The sequence below is a fragment of the Poecilia mexicana genome, unplaced genomic scaffold (assembly GCF_051168715.1).
Source record: "Poecilia mexicana isolate PSO_F unplaced genomic scaffold, ASM5116871v1 scaffold_4, whole genome shotgun sequence".
Taxonomy (NCBI): Eukaryota; Metazoa; Chordata; class Actinopteri; order Cyprinodontiformes; family Poeciliidae; genus Poecilia; species Poecilia mexicana.
In genome coordinates this window covers 23328351-23343988 of record NW_028263373.1, presented here as the reverse complement: position 1 = coordinate 23343988, position 15638 = coordinate 23328351, and the positions used below count along the sequence as shown (strand labels likewise).

General features: G+C 40.3%; 1 protein-coding gene, 1 long non-coding RNA gene and 1 pseudogene across 2 annotated transcripts in view; all 3 read left to right on the top strand.

The window, feature by feature from the left end:
* LOC106904846 (cadherin-2-like) overlaps positions 1-15638 on the top strand; it is a 91161-nt gene that overhangs the window by 8919 nt on the left and 66604 nt on the right. The gene's annotated exons all lie outside the window — the stretch shown is intronic.
* LOC148159993 (uncharacterized) lies at positions 1827-3316 on the top strand (annotated as a pseudogene).
* LOC148159992 (uncharacterized) lies at positions 11616-13806 on the top strand. Its single transcript, XR_015762708.1, has 3 exons — positions 11616-11940; positions 12266-12435; positions 12959-13806. It is a non-coding gene; the product is annotated as an uncharacterized LOC148159992 (long non-coding RNA).

Genomic DNA, 15638 nt, shown 5'->3' with positions numbered 1-15638 from the left:
TAGACAGTTTTAGCGACTAGGAATAAGTCACAGGGACATTATTTATCTGAACTAAAGAACATACGAAGCCACCCTAATTTACTAGGACCATAAGCATTGATTTTACAATAATCAGAGGAATTAAATCTAGACGACTCAATTAACTTAACTGTCCACCACATCAAATTAGACTTTAGTAATTTTATTAGCAAGCTTAAGCAAGGGAAAAGACATACAGCATTTCAATAAAAATTTAAGAAATTAAAAACTTTAAACAATCATCAGAAATTACTCCTACTTCTAACCCTACTCTGTGTCATGAACTAAATAGAGGCTTTTGGGAGGAGGCAGTATTACTCAAACCCAGATGCAGAGACGATCTTGGCAGCAGAAAACTTTAACGTCCATGGATGGAGTCCTGTCTTTGTCTTGGCAGAATCCTTTCAGAATAAATCCAAAGTTGAACTGGTGAGAATCCTCAACAAACTCAGTTCTTTATCCACAAAAGATCTTGGTATATTCCCCATGTCCACTGCAGCATCGTTGTAATCCTTTGGGTTGAGTGCAGGGCCGCAGTCGAATGAGAATCCCGGGTTGTGGGTAAACGGATCTTGTTCCTTCCTTGTGCAGCAATCAGTCTCATCATCCCGGGGTATCAGCAAATCAGCTGAATCAGCTGTTGATTCTGCATCTCCATCTGCTCGACTCGAACGCTGCGGAACAAAGAACCCTGATCCTCCTGTCTGGTGTCTTTTTATTCTTATCAGCAGCCACACACTTTCTTTCCTCACATGCGTTTTTCCTTGACGTCAACTGCCTTTTGGTTGACCTCAACCTTCAGATGAACTCCCTTGTTTTTTAGAACTGAACTTTCTGAAGTTCTCTGTTTGCTCTCTGCACCTGTTTCCTTCATGCATCTCAAAAATCTCACTTCCTGTTTCTGCTTGGACAGATGATCTCATATCCATCACCATCTTGGAGACATGATGCCTGTTCTGATGACCTAATGTCTTGGTCACCTCTGCTCTCCTTTCGGTTCCTCTTTTCCTGTTACATGACTCTCTTTCTGTCTGACTATGATTTTTTATGATTAAATAGAAAAAAGTAGAATTAAAGCAAAGTTTGCAGGACACTATAACAACACACACAACCAGATTAATTTTATTACCGTCTGACTCTACTGTTGGGTCTTGATGTCACCTGTGTAATCAGTTTTAAAGATAACTTTATTTATTGTTATTATTAAACTAAAATCTCCAGCATGGGGAAGTGGGCTGAGCTCGACTTTTCTCGACAATATATATATATATATATATATATATATATATATATATATATATATATATATATATATATCTTCTTCTTCTTTGGATTTCAATGGCAGCTTGCATCCATTATTCTTCCACTACTGCCATCTATTGGATCCTAATATTTATGCCTCAAATTCTCATAATGATCCCAGTATTATTAAAAAAAAAACGAAAAATCTTCTTCTTCTCCTCAATGCTATTTAACTGATCAACAACATTCTCAAATTTCAATTCGCTATTAAAACCTAATTCCGTTTTAATGGGCGCTTTCTTCTTTTATTTCCAATTTTGACTTCCAAAGATTTACTTCCTGCTAAAGAGGCCCCTGGTGGTTGAAGAAAAATCCACATATAATGAGAGTAGGGTGAGTGGAGAGCGGAAGACGAGCGAGAGAGCGAGTGTTTGTATTTCTATATCTTTGGCTTTTTTCTTACTGTTTTTTCACTTGGTGTTTATGTTACTTGTTTAGTTGTGATTTTGTGTTAGTTTGTCACGTTTTAAGGGGTTTTTGTTTGAGTTCGGGTGTGGCCCTCAGGCATGCCTGGCTGGCCGGCATCTTACGACGCCATGGTGTCTAGTGGTGGGGCTTTCTCCACGCTGACACGGAAGAACGGCGCCAAAGTGGGTGCTGGTTCTCTGAGCACCGTGGAGGAAGTTTGTTTGGCTGTGGGAGAAGTGATTGGACATGGGTCCATCAAGTCGGCAGCTTGCATGAATGGAGCTGTCGTCTTTTTTGTGGAAAAAGTGGTGCAGGCTCAACAGCTGGTGGAGGTGGGCGTTTCGGTAAACGGCTTATTTTTACAGGTGACTGACTTTACCTTCAACTAAGGTCACTTTATCAAACGTGCGTCCTTTCATAAGTGACAAGTTTTTGATAAAAGAGCTGTCTCGGCACGGGAAGGTGGTGTCACCTGTGAAAAAAGTACCATCTGGGTGCAAATCACTGTTGTTAAAACATGTTGTCTCCCATAGGAGACAACTGTTTATGATATTGAATCGGTGGGATGAAGAACTCAACCTGCGATTTCATGTTAGAGTAGATGATTTTGACTACATCTTGATTGCTACGTCCTCTAACATGAAGTGTTTTGGTTGCGGTCAGGAGGGGCACATTATTAAAATGTGTCCCGACAGGGCCGGGCCGGCCCCGTCGAGTTCGGCGAAGCAGCAGCCCGCTGCTGCTGAGCAGGTGGGGAGCCCACCTGGTGAGGCAGGTGCGGCGGTGGAGCCCGCTGTGGCTGCGGGGGGCCCCGCAGTTGTGGTGGAGGAATCCGCGGTGGCAGCGGAGGGGCCCGCTGTTGCAGTGGAGGAACCCGCGGTGGTGGCGGAAGGAGAACTGGCAGAAGGTATTTTTGAGGGTTCATTAGTGGACGGTGAGGAAGCTGTGAAAATGAGTGTGTGGGAAAGAATGGATGCACGGTGTTGTGTGGTGATGGGGTGAATGGTGGTGAGGGTGAAAGTGAAGTGGTAGAGAGGGATGGTGTGCAGGGAGAGCAGGAGCAGGTGAGGGGCGATGAGGAGTATTTAGTGTGTGGGGATCAGGGAGGGAAAGGAGAGGTGCAGGCAGAGGGACAGAACAGTGCAGAGTCGGTTTTTGGAGCTGGAGTGGCAGGAGAACAGATGAAACAGAGGAGGTGATGGAGCTGGAGGCTTCAGCCCCGATAAAGAGGCCGAAGCAAAAGGCGGAATGTGGTGGCCGCTGTGCAGGCCATTAAACAGGCCAGCAAGCTGGCTGCAGAGAAAAGAGCTGTCGGACAGTAGTGACGCCGAGAGCTGGGTCTCTGACACCAGCTAGATGTGTGTCACAAACGAGCATAAGAGAACCTAGATACCCTACAGAATCTTTTAAAACTATTTTAGAACAAACTAAAGGATTTAGAAGTGTAAAAGTTGAAAGTTATTTTCCTAATTTGAGATTATTTTATTTCTCTGCAAGACATATTAGGAACAAAGAAGTATCAGGTTTTACAGATTCAGAAGTTTTTAGACTAAAGAAAATAATGACCAAAGTTAGAAAACAACTTTGATTTAAATAATGCACAGCAGCACTTTATTTTTTGTAGTCTTTTGGTCTTTTATTTTTAGCTTTTTACCCAATATGGATTCTTTTAAAATAGCATCTGAATCTTAACGGGGCGAGGGAGGCTGAAAAACGTGCTTTGATTTATCAAACACTGAACCAAAAGAAAATTGATGTAACTTACCTGCAAGAAACGCACAGTGATCATTTAATAGAGACAGACTGGGGAAGAGAGTGGAGGGGGGAGGTCATTTTAAGCCACGGCACCTCCCAGAGTGCAGGGGTGGGCTTCCTCTTTTCCAGAGCTTTCACCCCAAACTGTACTGAAGTTGAACATGTCATTCAGGGGGGTGTCTTTTAGTCAAGACAAAGTTTGATCATTTTAGTATAGTTTTTATTAATATTTATGCTCCTATCAGCAATGCAGAGAAAAAAGTGTTTTTATGAAAAATTTGGGAAAAGTTGGGTGATTGTGGGTCTGAGGACTATGTTTTTATAGGTGGGAATTTTAATTGCACTGAAAATGAGTTTTTAGACCGTAATCATGCAGAGCAGCATCCAGCGGCCCAACATGCTCTGCGGCAGCTGGTCTCATCTCATGGCCTGGTGGATGTATGGAGGAGGATGCATGCAGGCTCCAGGCAGTACACATGGTCTCACATTAAAAAAAACAGAATCTCTTTCGTCTTGATTTTTTTTTTTTATTATTTTAAACACCATTTTAACGTGTTTAAAACATGCCAGATTTTACTGGTGGCTTTTACAGATTACTCGTTGCTTTTAGGTAGTGTTTTTATTAGAAACATTTTACCTAGAAGCACTTACTGGCATTTTAACTCAGCTCTAACTTATGATCAGGGTTTTAAAGAGATTTTACATTATTTTTGGACTGGCTTTAGACAAAGAAAGTCTGATTTTATTTGTCTTAAACAGTGGTGGAACTATGGAAAAGTTCAGATAAAACTGCTGAGTCCCCACACTCTGAATATCACCCGTGTTCAGCACACTCTGAATGTCATGAACATCGTGGAATTAGAACGACTTAGTGAATCCACAGGAAATTGAGAGCATATTGAAGCTTTCAAATCAAAAAGACTAACTTTAGCAAACCTGCTGGAAAACAAAGTTCAAGGCGTATTGGTCAGGTCCCGGATCCAGAACATCACGGAGATGGATGCTCCCTGTAGCTTTTTCTTCAGCTTGGAGAGGAAGCATGGGCAGAGGAAGCTGATCCACTCTTTGCTGTTGGACACAGGGCAACAACTGAGTGAACCAGGTGAGATCAGGAGGAGGGCTGTGGAGTTTTACCATTCTCTGTTCCACAGCGAATACAAGGAGAATGAGGAATTGTTCAGGGAGTTCTGCAATGAACTACCCCAGGTCTCTGAGGAGACCAACTCCGAGTTGGAGTGCCCCCTGGGGCTTCAAGAACTCCACACAGCCCTTCTTAGTATGCAGGGCCAGAAGTCCCCAGGCGTTGGCGGGCTCATGGTGGAGTTCTACAAGGCCTACTGGGACATTCTGGCCACAGACCTGCTCAACGTGTACAATGAAAGTCTGCACACTGGTTCACTCCCCTTGTCCTGCCACAGGGCGGTCATCACCCTGCTGCTCAAAAAGGGTAACCTGCAGGACATCAAGAACTGGCACCCTGTGTCCCTCCTCTGCACTGACTACAAGATCCTCTCCAAGGCTCTGGCCACTAGGATGGAAAAAGCTATGGAGCAGGTCATCCACCGGGATCAGACCTATTGCGTCCCCAGCAGGTCCATGGTAGATAACATCTACCTGATTCGGGACGTTTTGGAGGTCTCCAGTTCATTGGGTTTACAAACTTTCTTGATTTCACTAGATCAAGAAAAGGCATTTGACCACGTTGAACACGGCTTCCTCTGGAAAACCATGAGGGGGTTTGGGTTCAGCGAGGGTCTTATTGCCAAGATCCAGGTAATGTACAGTGACATTGAGAGTGTGCTGAAGATCAACGGTAGCCTGTGTGGTCCTTTTAGAATGTGTAGAGGCGTTCGACAGGGCTACGCGCTCTCGGGGATGCTCTATGCACCCTCCCTGGAACCCCTCCTCCAGAAAATACGCTTGAGTGTTTATGGTCTGGTTTTACCTGGTTTTAGTAACAATATGGTTTTATCTGCCTACGCTGATGATGTTGTTGTTTTTATAAAAGATCAGCAAGATGCCAGTGTTTTAACCAAGATCACAGAGAAGTTCTCTGTACTGTCTGCTTGCGAGGGTGAACTGGGGAAAAAGCGAAGCCCTGGCTGTTGGGAAATGGTCTGCTGGGCTCCCGGTTCTCCCTCAGGGTCTAGTAGGGAAGAAAGATGGTTTTAAATATCTTGGTGTGTTTTTAGGCGATAAAGATATTGTAAATAAAAAACTGGGAAATCATCGAGCAGAAAATCAAAAACAAGTTGTCTTCACTCCCAGATGTCCTACCGGGGCAGAGTCCTGGTTTTAAACAACCTGGTAGCATCGCAGCTGTGGCACAAACTTTCTGTTTTAGACCCATCATCCGGTTTATTAGTCAAAATACAGTAAGAGATGGTCGACTTTTTCTGGAATGGTCTACACTGGCTGCCACAGTCTGTGTTGTTTTTATCAAGAGAGGAGGGGGGCCAGGGCCTTGTTCACCTGGCCAGCAGAACAGAAACTTTGGTAACACTTTATTTAAAGGGGGTTGAATAAGACTGTCATGACACTGTCATAAACATGACATAACACCTGTTATGAACATCAATAAGTCTTCATGAATAGTTATGACTGTTGTCATAAAGCGTCATTCGGTAAATAATGACACTTTTAATACAAAGTTGACATTATTCGAAATGTCTTCATTATGACAACTTGTCATTAATCTAGACAAAATGTCTTCGTTATGACAACTTGTCATTAACCTCGCCAAAAATGTCTTTGTTATGACAACTTGTCATTAACCTCGCCAAAAATGTAACTTATTAACCAAGAAATCATGATCTGACATAAATTTGTTATAAAAGTATTACTGATTAAACTTTAAAAATGAGCTTTATGTAGTAATATTAAAAAACTCTGCCATGTTGTTTAGTCTTAATTTTCTTAATTTAATCGATCCTAAAGTTTTACAGCAAGATGTCTACAAAGCACTTATGAACTTAGCATTTGAAACATTATTTAAGGCTGTTTTAACCCTTGCGCGTGCGAGGACTGAGGCAAACGTAGAGAACTGTGGCAAATGATAAAAGTTTTACGTGTGTGGGGTCGGTCGGTATGGACCCCATTTCTAACAGAGGTCCCATAGGCCAAAACCTACAAACTCTCTTACACATACCAGTGTTGTGTTCAAGACCACCTAACCCGAGACCAAGACAAGACCAAGACCAGAGTGTATCGAGACCGAGACAAGACCAAGACTTTTAGGGTCCGAGACCAAGTCAAGACCAAGACCGAGGAAAGTCGAGACCGAGTCAAGACCAAGACCAGCGGCCCGCGCTACATGACACAATAAAATGTAAAATATGATCGAAATTGCTTCTCAGAATAATCTGAAAGATCCATATTCCCATAAAAACACCTAGATATTAAATACTTAATACATTTTACCAATATTAAATATTCCATTTCTGTGTTACAATGTGTGATGGTCTCGTGCCATCCCTAAAAACATAACGCCCTGGGCATTTGCCCATATTGCTCATATAAGAATCCACCACTGTCTGCACCATTAAACATAGCAATTGAGGCAATGCCCTGCTGGTAAATAACGCTCAACTATGAACACTGACCAAGGAGCAACAAGCAAGAATTAACCAAACAGAAGGCGCTCATCGTGACTGTTTTCACTCTCTCTCCCAGTACATGAAGCCAGGTAGTCTGACATCATGGCAGACATTACAGCTGCCACTTTGAACAAAAACAAAGAGCAATGTGCATGCTCTGCGTGCTCTTTCGTTCTTGTGTTTTAGTTATTTGTTAATTTAAATGTCAATGTACATAATTAAATAATGATGCAGTGTACACAGAGCATTACTAGAACAAAGAACAGGTGTTCTGTTAGGTCAGATCGTCATGCTTAACACGAACTCACGGTGTTCTGTCAGATCAGCATACGTTGTCAGATAGTCGTACGCTTAGCTCAGACATGCATATGCTGTCATTACCATATGATTTTATTTAATCAGCAACATAGAATCATGATGTAGATCATTATTAACAGTTATTAACAGTTGTATGGCATCCAGCTGCAGCAAGACCTGCTTTAAACACACTTTGAAACCACGACAACGCATGTATATCTATCTAGTTATCACATTATGTCATATTAGAAACAATTTAATTACTTATTTTCGTCATAACTTGTTGCGTATACTGACAACTACACTGACGGTCGGACTTAATGCGCATGCGCTGGCATGGTACTCACTGCATGTATGCTATTTTGACAGCGTATGGCTATGTGATAGAACACCGGCTATATCTGTCAGACACGTCATTACCATAAGATTTAATTTAATCAACAACATAGAATCATGACGTAGATCATCATACACTTGGTTATTAACAGTTGTATGGCATCCAGCTGCAGCCAGACCTACTTTAAATACACCTTGAAACCACGACAACGCATGTATATCTATCTAGTTATCATATTATGTCATATTATAAACATTTTAATGACTTATTTTCGTCATAACTTGTTGCATATGCTGAACTGACAACTCCACTGACGGTCGGACTTCTTAAGGCGCATGCGCTGGCATGGTACTCACTGCATGTATGCTAGGAACATAGAATCATGACGTAGATCTGTTATTAACAGTTGTATGGCATCCTGACTTAGAGGTTAAGTGAGTTTTACACGGGCGTGTGTTGTAGCTGACTCCAGCTGCAGCCAGACCTGCTTTAAATACACTTTGCAACCATGACAACACATGTATATCTATATAGTTATCATTGAAAACAATTTAATGACTTATTTTCGTCATAACTTGCTGCATATGGTGAACTGACAACTCCTCTAACGGTCGGACTTCTTAATGCGCATGCGCAGGCATGGTACTCACTGCACATATGCTATTCTGACAGTGTATGGTAATCTGATAGAACAACGGCTCTCAGTGAGTGACACTCCAGTCCTATCTAATAAATAAAGAGCCGTGGAGAAGAATCGACTGTTTCTGAATGTCACATCACTATATTGCAGACTTTTGGACATAGCGTTGTCCTATATATGCGACAAGACAGTCAACATCTCCGCACAATAATTCAGGCAGTGAGTGACTTTTTTTCATCACAAATTCTTATGTGTGTCTATACAGCTAGCTTTGCTAACATCACGTTAACGGAACTTACCTTCTTTGAGCTACTTTTCTAAGTGACGAAAATAGTTAGACGTTGTCCCCACCGTCTGTGAAAGCGAAGCGCTGCTGAGTTAGCTCTGGCCATCGGATTTCTTACTATTTATGCAGCGCTATTATATTACTGACGATTAGACAAACATTTTCTGCTGCTGAGAGAAAACCACTGCGCATGTCCTGGAGCGCCGCGCGCGAGTGAAAGGTGGGGAGGGGAGGGGGAGGGGGAGAAACACGTAGTTTCTTGGATTTTAATTGGTGCGTTTTGCATCCACTAAAAACAAAGATGTTAACAAATAAACTGGACAGTATGTTCCACGTTTAGTGATATTTTCACAGCTGCGGTCTCGACTGGTCTTGAAATAAAATGCCGAGTCCTCAGAGACCGAGACCGAGACAAGACCGAGACCAAATGCGGTCGAGTCCGAGACGAGACCGAGACCATCAGAAAACGGTCTTAAGACCGGACTCGAGACCAAGACCGATCTCGAGTACCACAACACTGACACATACTATCAAACCCTCTCACATTCGCTATCAAACCCTCTCACACGTACTATCAAACCCTCTCACATTCGCTATCAAACCCTCTCACACGAACTATCAAACCCTCTCACATTCGCTATCAAACCCTCTCACATTCGCTATCAAACCCTCTCACACGTACTATCAAACCCTCTCACATTCGCTATCAAACCCTCTCACACGTACTATCAAACCCTCTCACATTCGCTATCAAACCCTCTCACATTCACAGTCAAACCCTCTTGCACGTACTAGCAAACTCTCTGACAGAGTTTGATTGCAACGGAAGTTATCTTAAAATTTCAGTTTCTGATTGGACCCCTGACAGGCTTTTCAAAATAAAAGCGGACCTCCGGTTTATGTTTGATTCATGTTTCTCTCCTGCGGCTTTAAAAATGTAAAGCTTTGTGTTCATTGATTTGGTAAATGTTAGAGCCATAAATAGGAAATATTTAAGTAATTTGTAAGATGGTTTGTTTGTATTTTATAAAATTTAGTTAGGACGATTGATATTTGTTTAGGCATTTTTATTGTGCAATTTAGTTTTATTTTGAAAGGTCTAGGGAATGAAACAGATATTGGATCTATTGCCATAACACTAAAGGAAATCATATATCTGAAAATAAATTAAAACATATTATGTTGGTAAAAAATTCTGTAAACCACATATGTGCTACCTCAATCAAAATTGCTGACATTTGACATTTAACAAATGACATTTGACATTTAACAAATCTTTCAGATTACATAAACAATACCTTACCAGGTACTTTTCTGACTTCAGGATGACACAGGGACACCTATAAGACCAATTTTAACTGAGGTTGCACATACAGGTGCTGGTCATAAAATTAGAATATTGTGATAAAGTTCATTATTTTCCATAATGTCATGATAAAAATTAAATTGTCATATATTTTAGATTCATTGCACACCAACTGAAATATTTCAGGTCTTTTATTGTTTTAATTTTGATGATTTTGGCAAACAGCTCATGAAAACCCAAAATCCCTGTCTCAAAAAATTAGAATATTATGAAAAGGTTCTCTGAACGAGCAATAAAAATAATCATCTGAATCAACAAAGTAACTCTAAACACCTGAAAAAGATTCCTGAGGCCTTTAAAAACTCCCAGCCTGGTTCATTACTCAAAACCGCAATCATGGGTCAGACTGCTGACCTGACTGCTGTCCAGAAGGCCATCACTGACATCCTCAAGCAAGAGGGTGAGAAACGGAAAGAAATTTCTGAACGAATCGGCTGTTTGCAGAGTGTTATATCAAGGCACCTCAGTGGGAAGTCAGTAGGAAGGAAAAAGTGTGGCAGAAAACGCTACACAATGAGAAGAGGTGACCGGACCCTGAGGAAGATTGTGGAGAAGGGCCGATTCCAGACCAAATTAAATTTTCATCTCCATAAAACTTTTCAGCAGATGGAAGCATGAAGTGCTCCAAAATCTTCTGATAGCTGCTGCATTGATCCTGCCCTTGATAAAACCCAGTGGACCAACACCAGCAGCTGACATGGCACCCAGACCATCACTGACTGTGGGTACTTGATACTGGACTTCTGGCATTTTGGCATTTCCTTCTCCCCAGTCTTCCTCCAGAGTCTGGCACTTTGATTTCCGAATGACATGCAAAGTTTGCTTTCATCCGAAAAAAGTACTTTGGACCACTGAACAACAGTGGTCCAAAGTGCTGCTTCTCTGTAGCCCAGGTCAGGCGCTTCTGCCGCCGTTTCTGGTTCAAAAGTGGCTTGACCTTTGACCTGGGGAATGCGGCACCTGTAGCCCATTTCCTGCACACGCCTGTGCACAGTGGCTCTGGATGTTTCTACTCCAGACTCAGTCCACTGCTTCCCCCAAGGTCTGGAATCGGCCCTTCTCCACAATCTTCCTCAGGGTCCGGTCACCTCTTCTCGTTGTGCAGCGTTTTCTGCCACACTTTTTCCTTCCTACTGACTTCCCACTGAGGTGCCTTGATATAACACTCTGCAAACAGCCGATTCGTTCAGAAATTTCTTTCTGTTTCTCACCCTCTTGCTTGAGGATGTCAGTGATGGCCTTCTGGACAGCAGTCAGGTCAGCAGTCTGACCCATGATTGCGGTTTTGAGTAATGAACCAGGCTGGGAGTTTTTAAAGGCCTCAGGAATCTTTTTCAGGTGTTTAGAGTTACTTTGTTGATTCAGATGATTATTTTTATTGCTCGTTCAGAGAACCTTTTCATAATATTCTAATTTTTTGAGACAGGGATTTTGGGTTTTCATGAGCTGTTTGCCAAAATCATCAAAATTAAAACAATAAAAGACCTGAAATATTTCAGTTGGTGTGCAATGAATCTAAAATATATGACAATTTAATTTTTATCATGCCATTATGGAAAATAATGAACTTTATCACAATATTCTAATTTTATGACCAGCACCTGTATGTGCTTTACAGGATTTTTTGCCCACACAATATTTTTTTTTATATTTTATATTTTTATATTTGGGTTTGATAGCGAATGTGAGAGGGTTTGATAGTACGTGTAAGAGAGTTTGTAGGTTTTGGCCTATGGGGCCTCTCATACATTTCTAAACACAAGGGCTAAGTAGTGCAATACACCATCTCCACCAGTGAGAGGCAGCAGTGCACGAACAGGCGTGCAGTGTGTTGGTGAAGAAGAAATCATTATTGTGGCGCAAACCTAACGCAAGTTATAACGGCCAGACCTCCTTTTAAAAAGAAGCTGAAGTTTGATACCTAATACATATGAGGTATGTGTCTTATTAACTTTACATTTTCTTTGAGAAAATAACATTGACTATGTTCTCTTTCTCTGTAATGTTAGCTATAAGCAATTCAAGCCAATCCTACCTTGCTGTAAGTTAATGTTAGCTAAAGTTATTAAACACAATTACTGTAACGTTAGCCCTTAATATTAAATATATTTTAAAGACAGGCAAATTGTTTTTTCCCCCTCCAATTTTAATCTAGCAAATTAAAAGCTAATATATTAGTCAAAGTTATCCTTCATGTGCATTATTTAGCAACTTGGCTGATGCGACATGGTGCTTGTGTTCTTTGCTTTGGCAAGCTTAGCCACATGAAGACCCAGGCTAGCCTAAGGACACATGGTGGGGAGGACAAAGTTGGCTAATGAAGACATGCTACGAGTGTGGAGGATGATAATAAGGACCAGCCATCAGAGAAAGAAGTTCCTATTTGACCAAAGAGAAAGAAGCAGATGAAATATTCCCCAAGAAAATTAGGTAAGTCGTTTTTGTGTTAATATTTTCACCATGTGAAGTGGGGTGGGACAGCCAGGTAAGTGAGGAATGGGGAGCAGGAATCAACATTCACCAGCTGAGTTAAGTTATGTTTTAGACAACTAAAACTGATGTTAAATCTATTTCTTTATTAATAAGCTTCTTGCAAACAACCCTAAGTTAGAGTATCTGGTTAGAAATAATTTAGAATGCTCATTAAGTAAAAAGATGCATTCATGTGCCTAAAACTATATGTTAAATGATGCATTCGAATAACAGTGGCAGTCTGTCTGAACTTCTGCCAGACAAATATTTGATCAGAATAATTTTGTTCAGCTCCAGTTATTATTCCACTTGTATTAAGAAATAATTGTATTGCACTTTATAACAACCAGTCATGTTAACTAGGCATTTGTCTGCCAGTCTACCATTCTGACAGTGTGCAGCAAGGGACATTTTTGAAATGGTATTTAAATAAATGCTGGAATATGATGACATTGTTTTTTGTTTTTGTTCTTTTTTTAAGTGACCACAATGAATTGAGTCATCACCAACTATGAGAATGTCCAGAAGAGATTCACCAAGTTTGAATTCATGAAAAGGCTTTCGCCATGATTAACTATTGCAAGAACAGCTGTAATTTCTGAGCATTTCTGGACACCTTCAAAGAGCTGCTTCCAGGAAATGAAGACAAGAAGAAGATCTCCTGTTTTCAGAGCATTACAGGAAGACTATTACGAAGGAGATGGCTGACATAATCAAAGCAAAAAATGTTACTGTTGAAAGAACCTATTTTCTTAAGTTAAAGAATAAGTAATTCTGTTTTAGTTTTTCAATCAGCATTGCAGAGTAACAATATACTGACCAGACGTTAAACCCTCTGTTATCTTAGAACAAGTTATCTTTTGTTTTATTCCAATGTACAAAGGGTTTGTTCTACAGTTATGATGGTAGTTATAAGTAGTCCAGTGTGTTTCACTTCATTTGAGGTAAGACTTAATATCAATAACTCTGTTAGCATTGCATTTGACACTGTAATACTAAATTACATCATTTACTTGAGGTAAAAGTTAATATTAATGACACTGTAATGACACTTAATGACTTTGTCATAACTGTTGTAACTTGTTTCACTTTACTTGAGGTAATAGTTAATATTAAGGACATTGTAATGACACTTAATGACTTTGTCATAACTTGTTAATTGTTTCACTTTACTTGAGGTAACAGTTAATATTAATGACACTGTAATAACACTTAATGACATATTCATAACTGGTGCTACTTGTTCTACTTTAGTTGATGTAAAAGAAATTGTTAATGAGTCTGTTATTAAATCATTTGACCGTGTAATAAAGCTTAGTGAAATCTTTATTGTTTGTCCTACTTGTTTTGCTTTATTTCAGGGAGTGAAAATATTAATCATCGTTTTGTTAAAGCTTTTGCTAGTGTAATAATTAAATCATTATGACTACTATTATGACAAATTTATGTTAGATCATGATTTCTTGGTTAATGACAAGTTGTCATAATGAAGACATTTTTGTCTAGGTTAATGACAAGTTGTCATAACGAAGACATTTTGTCTAGAATAATGTCAAGCTGTCATAACGAAGACATTTTGAATAATGTCAACTTTGTATTAAAAGTGTCATTATTTACCGAATGATGCTTTATGACAACAGTCATAACTATTCATGAAGACTTATTGATGTTCATGACAGGTGTTATGTCATGTTTATGACAGTGTCATGACAGTCTTATTCAACCCCCTTCAAATAAAGTGTTACCAAAAAAAATCTAAACACTCTCTGGTATTGTTCAGGGGGCCAGACCAAATGTGGAGGCGGGCCGGTTCCAGCCCGCGGGCCGTAGTTTGGGGACCACTGCCATAAACGCTTTAGAAGCTTCTTATTCTACATCTCAAGATGAAAACTTGCTAAATGAAATAAAACTAAACTACAACAAAATTAAATAGAATACTGGAAGCGAGGATAAAATGCAGAGGTATTTTAAGAATTTTAAAAACTACAATTTTTTAAATCTCAGATAGCTCCAGTGAATCAAATAAGTATAAAAATTTACCAAAGTTTGAAGCTCTAGAAGGTTTGGAACTCCCAAACTTTGGTAACTACTATCTGACACATAGATTACAGTATATATTAAAATACGTTTTGAGGAATCCATCAAGCAGCCTGTAGATAGACACTGAGCAAACACTAATGTAAGAAAATCTGGTTCCCATCTCCAGTGGTTAATGGGTGAAAAGTGGAGTTTAACCTGAACAGGTCACAAGTCCATCAAAGAGACAGGGCAAATATGCACTCACACTTAAGGAGAATTAAGAGAGACCAATTAACCTAACAGTCGTGTTTTTGGACTGTGGAAGAAAGCTGGAGTACCAGGAGAGAACCCACGCACGCACAGGAAGAACACCCAAACTCCATGCAGAAGACCCTAAACTGGGACTCGAACCCAGAACCTTCTTGCTGCAAGTCAACAGTGCTACCTTGAAAACAAAAAACGAAAATCTCTCTGATATTTAGTTTATTAGCCCAGAAATGAAACAACATATTCTGATGGCACTAAGGGTGGTGCTGTCCCTGTGTGTCCCAGGTGCTGAAAAATAAGATCCTAAATTCAAAGTATCCAAGATTGCTATTTATCAGTCATTTTAAATTAGATGACAGAGTTGGTGGAGCTGTTTACAGAGGGATTTTCCTTGTTTTCACGATGATAGCTGCCTGAAGTTAGTAAACTCATGTCAGTGGGAGGTCTTTAGGTTTAAACGAAGGCAAATTAGGCTTAGACACACAGACGTTTGCAGATCTGTCTGTCCCAGGCCAGCAGCCTTCAGGGCATTTTGAGTGACATCAGACCTGTTTTTATGGCAGACAGACCATCAGATCACACTGGAAGTCTGTTAGAGCCATATTTGGAGGCAGCAACTAATGGATCAGCACATTGCTTACGTCTGATTTGTAACCATTTTAATGATAGTATTTAAGGCAGCAGAGTTGTTCTTTTTGGATACCTCATAACACTTTATTCCTGTTGCACCACAAACTAAAATGGTCCTAATTATCACTGTTTTGGAGCTAAGCATGCTTTCAGCATCTCTGTGCGAATGGTGAATATGTAGTCCTCCCCTCTATTTTTTCTCCTTCAACACAAACCTAGCAGAACAGGTTATAGGCCAAAAGTAA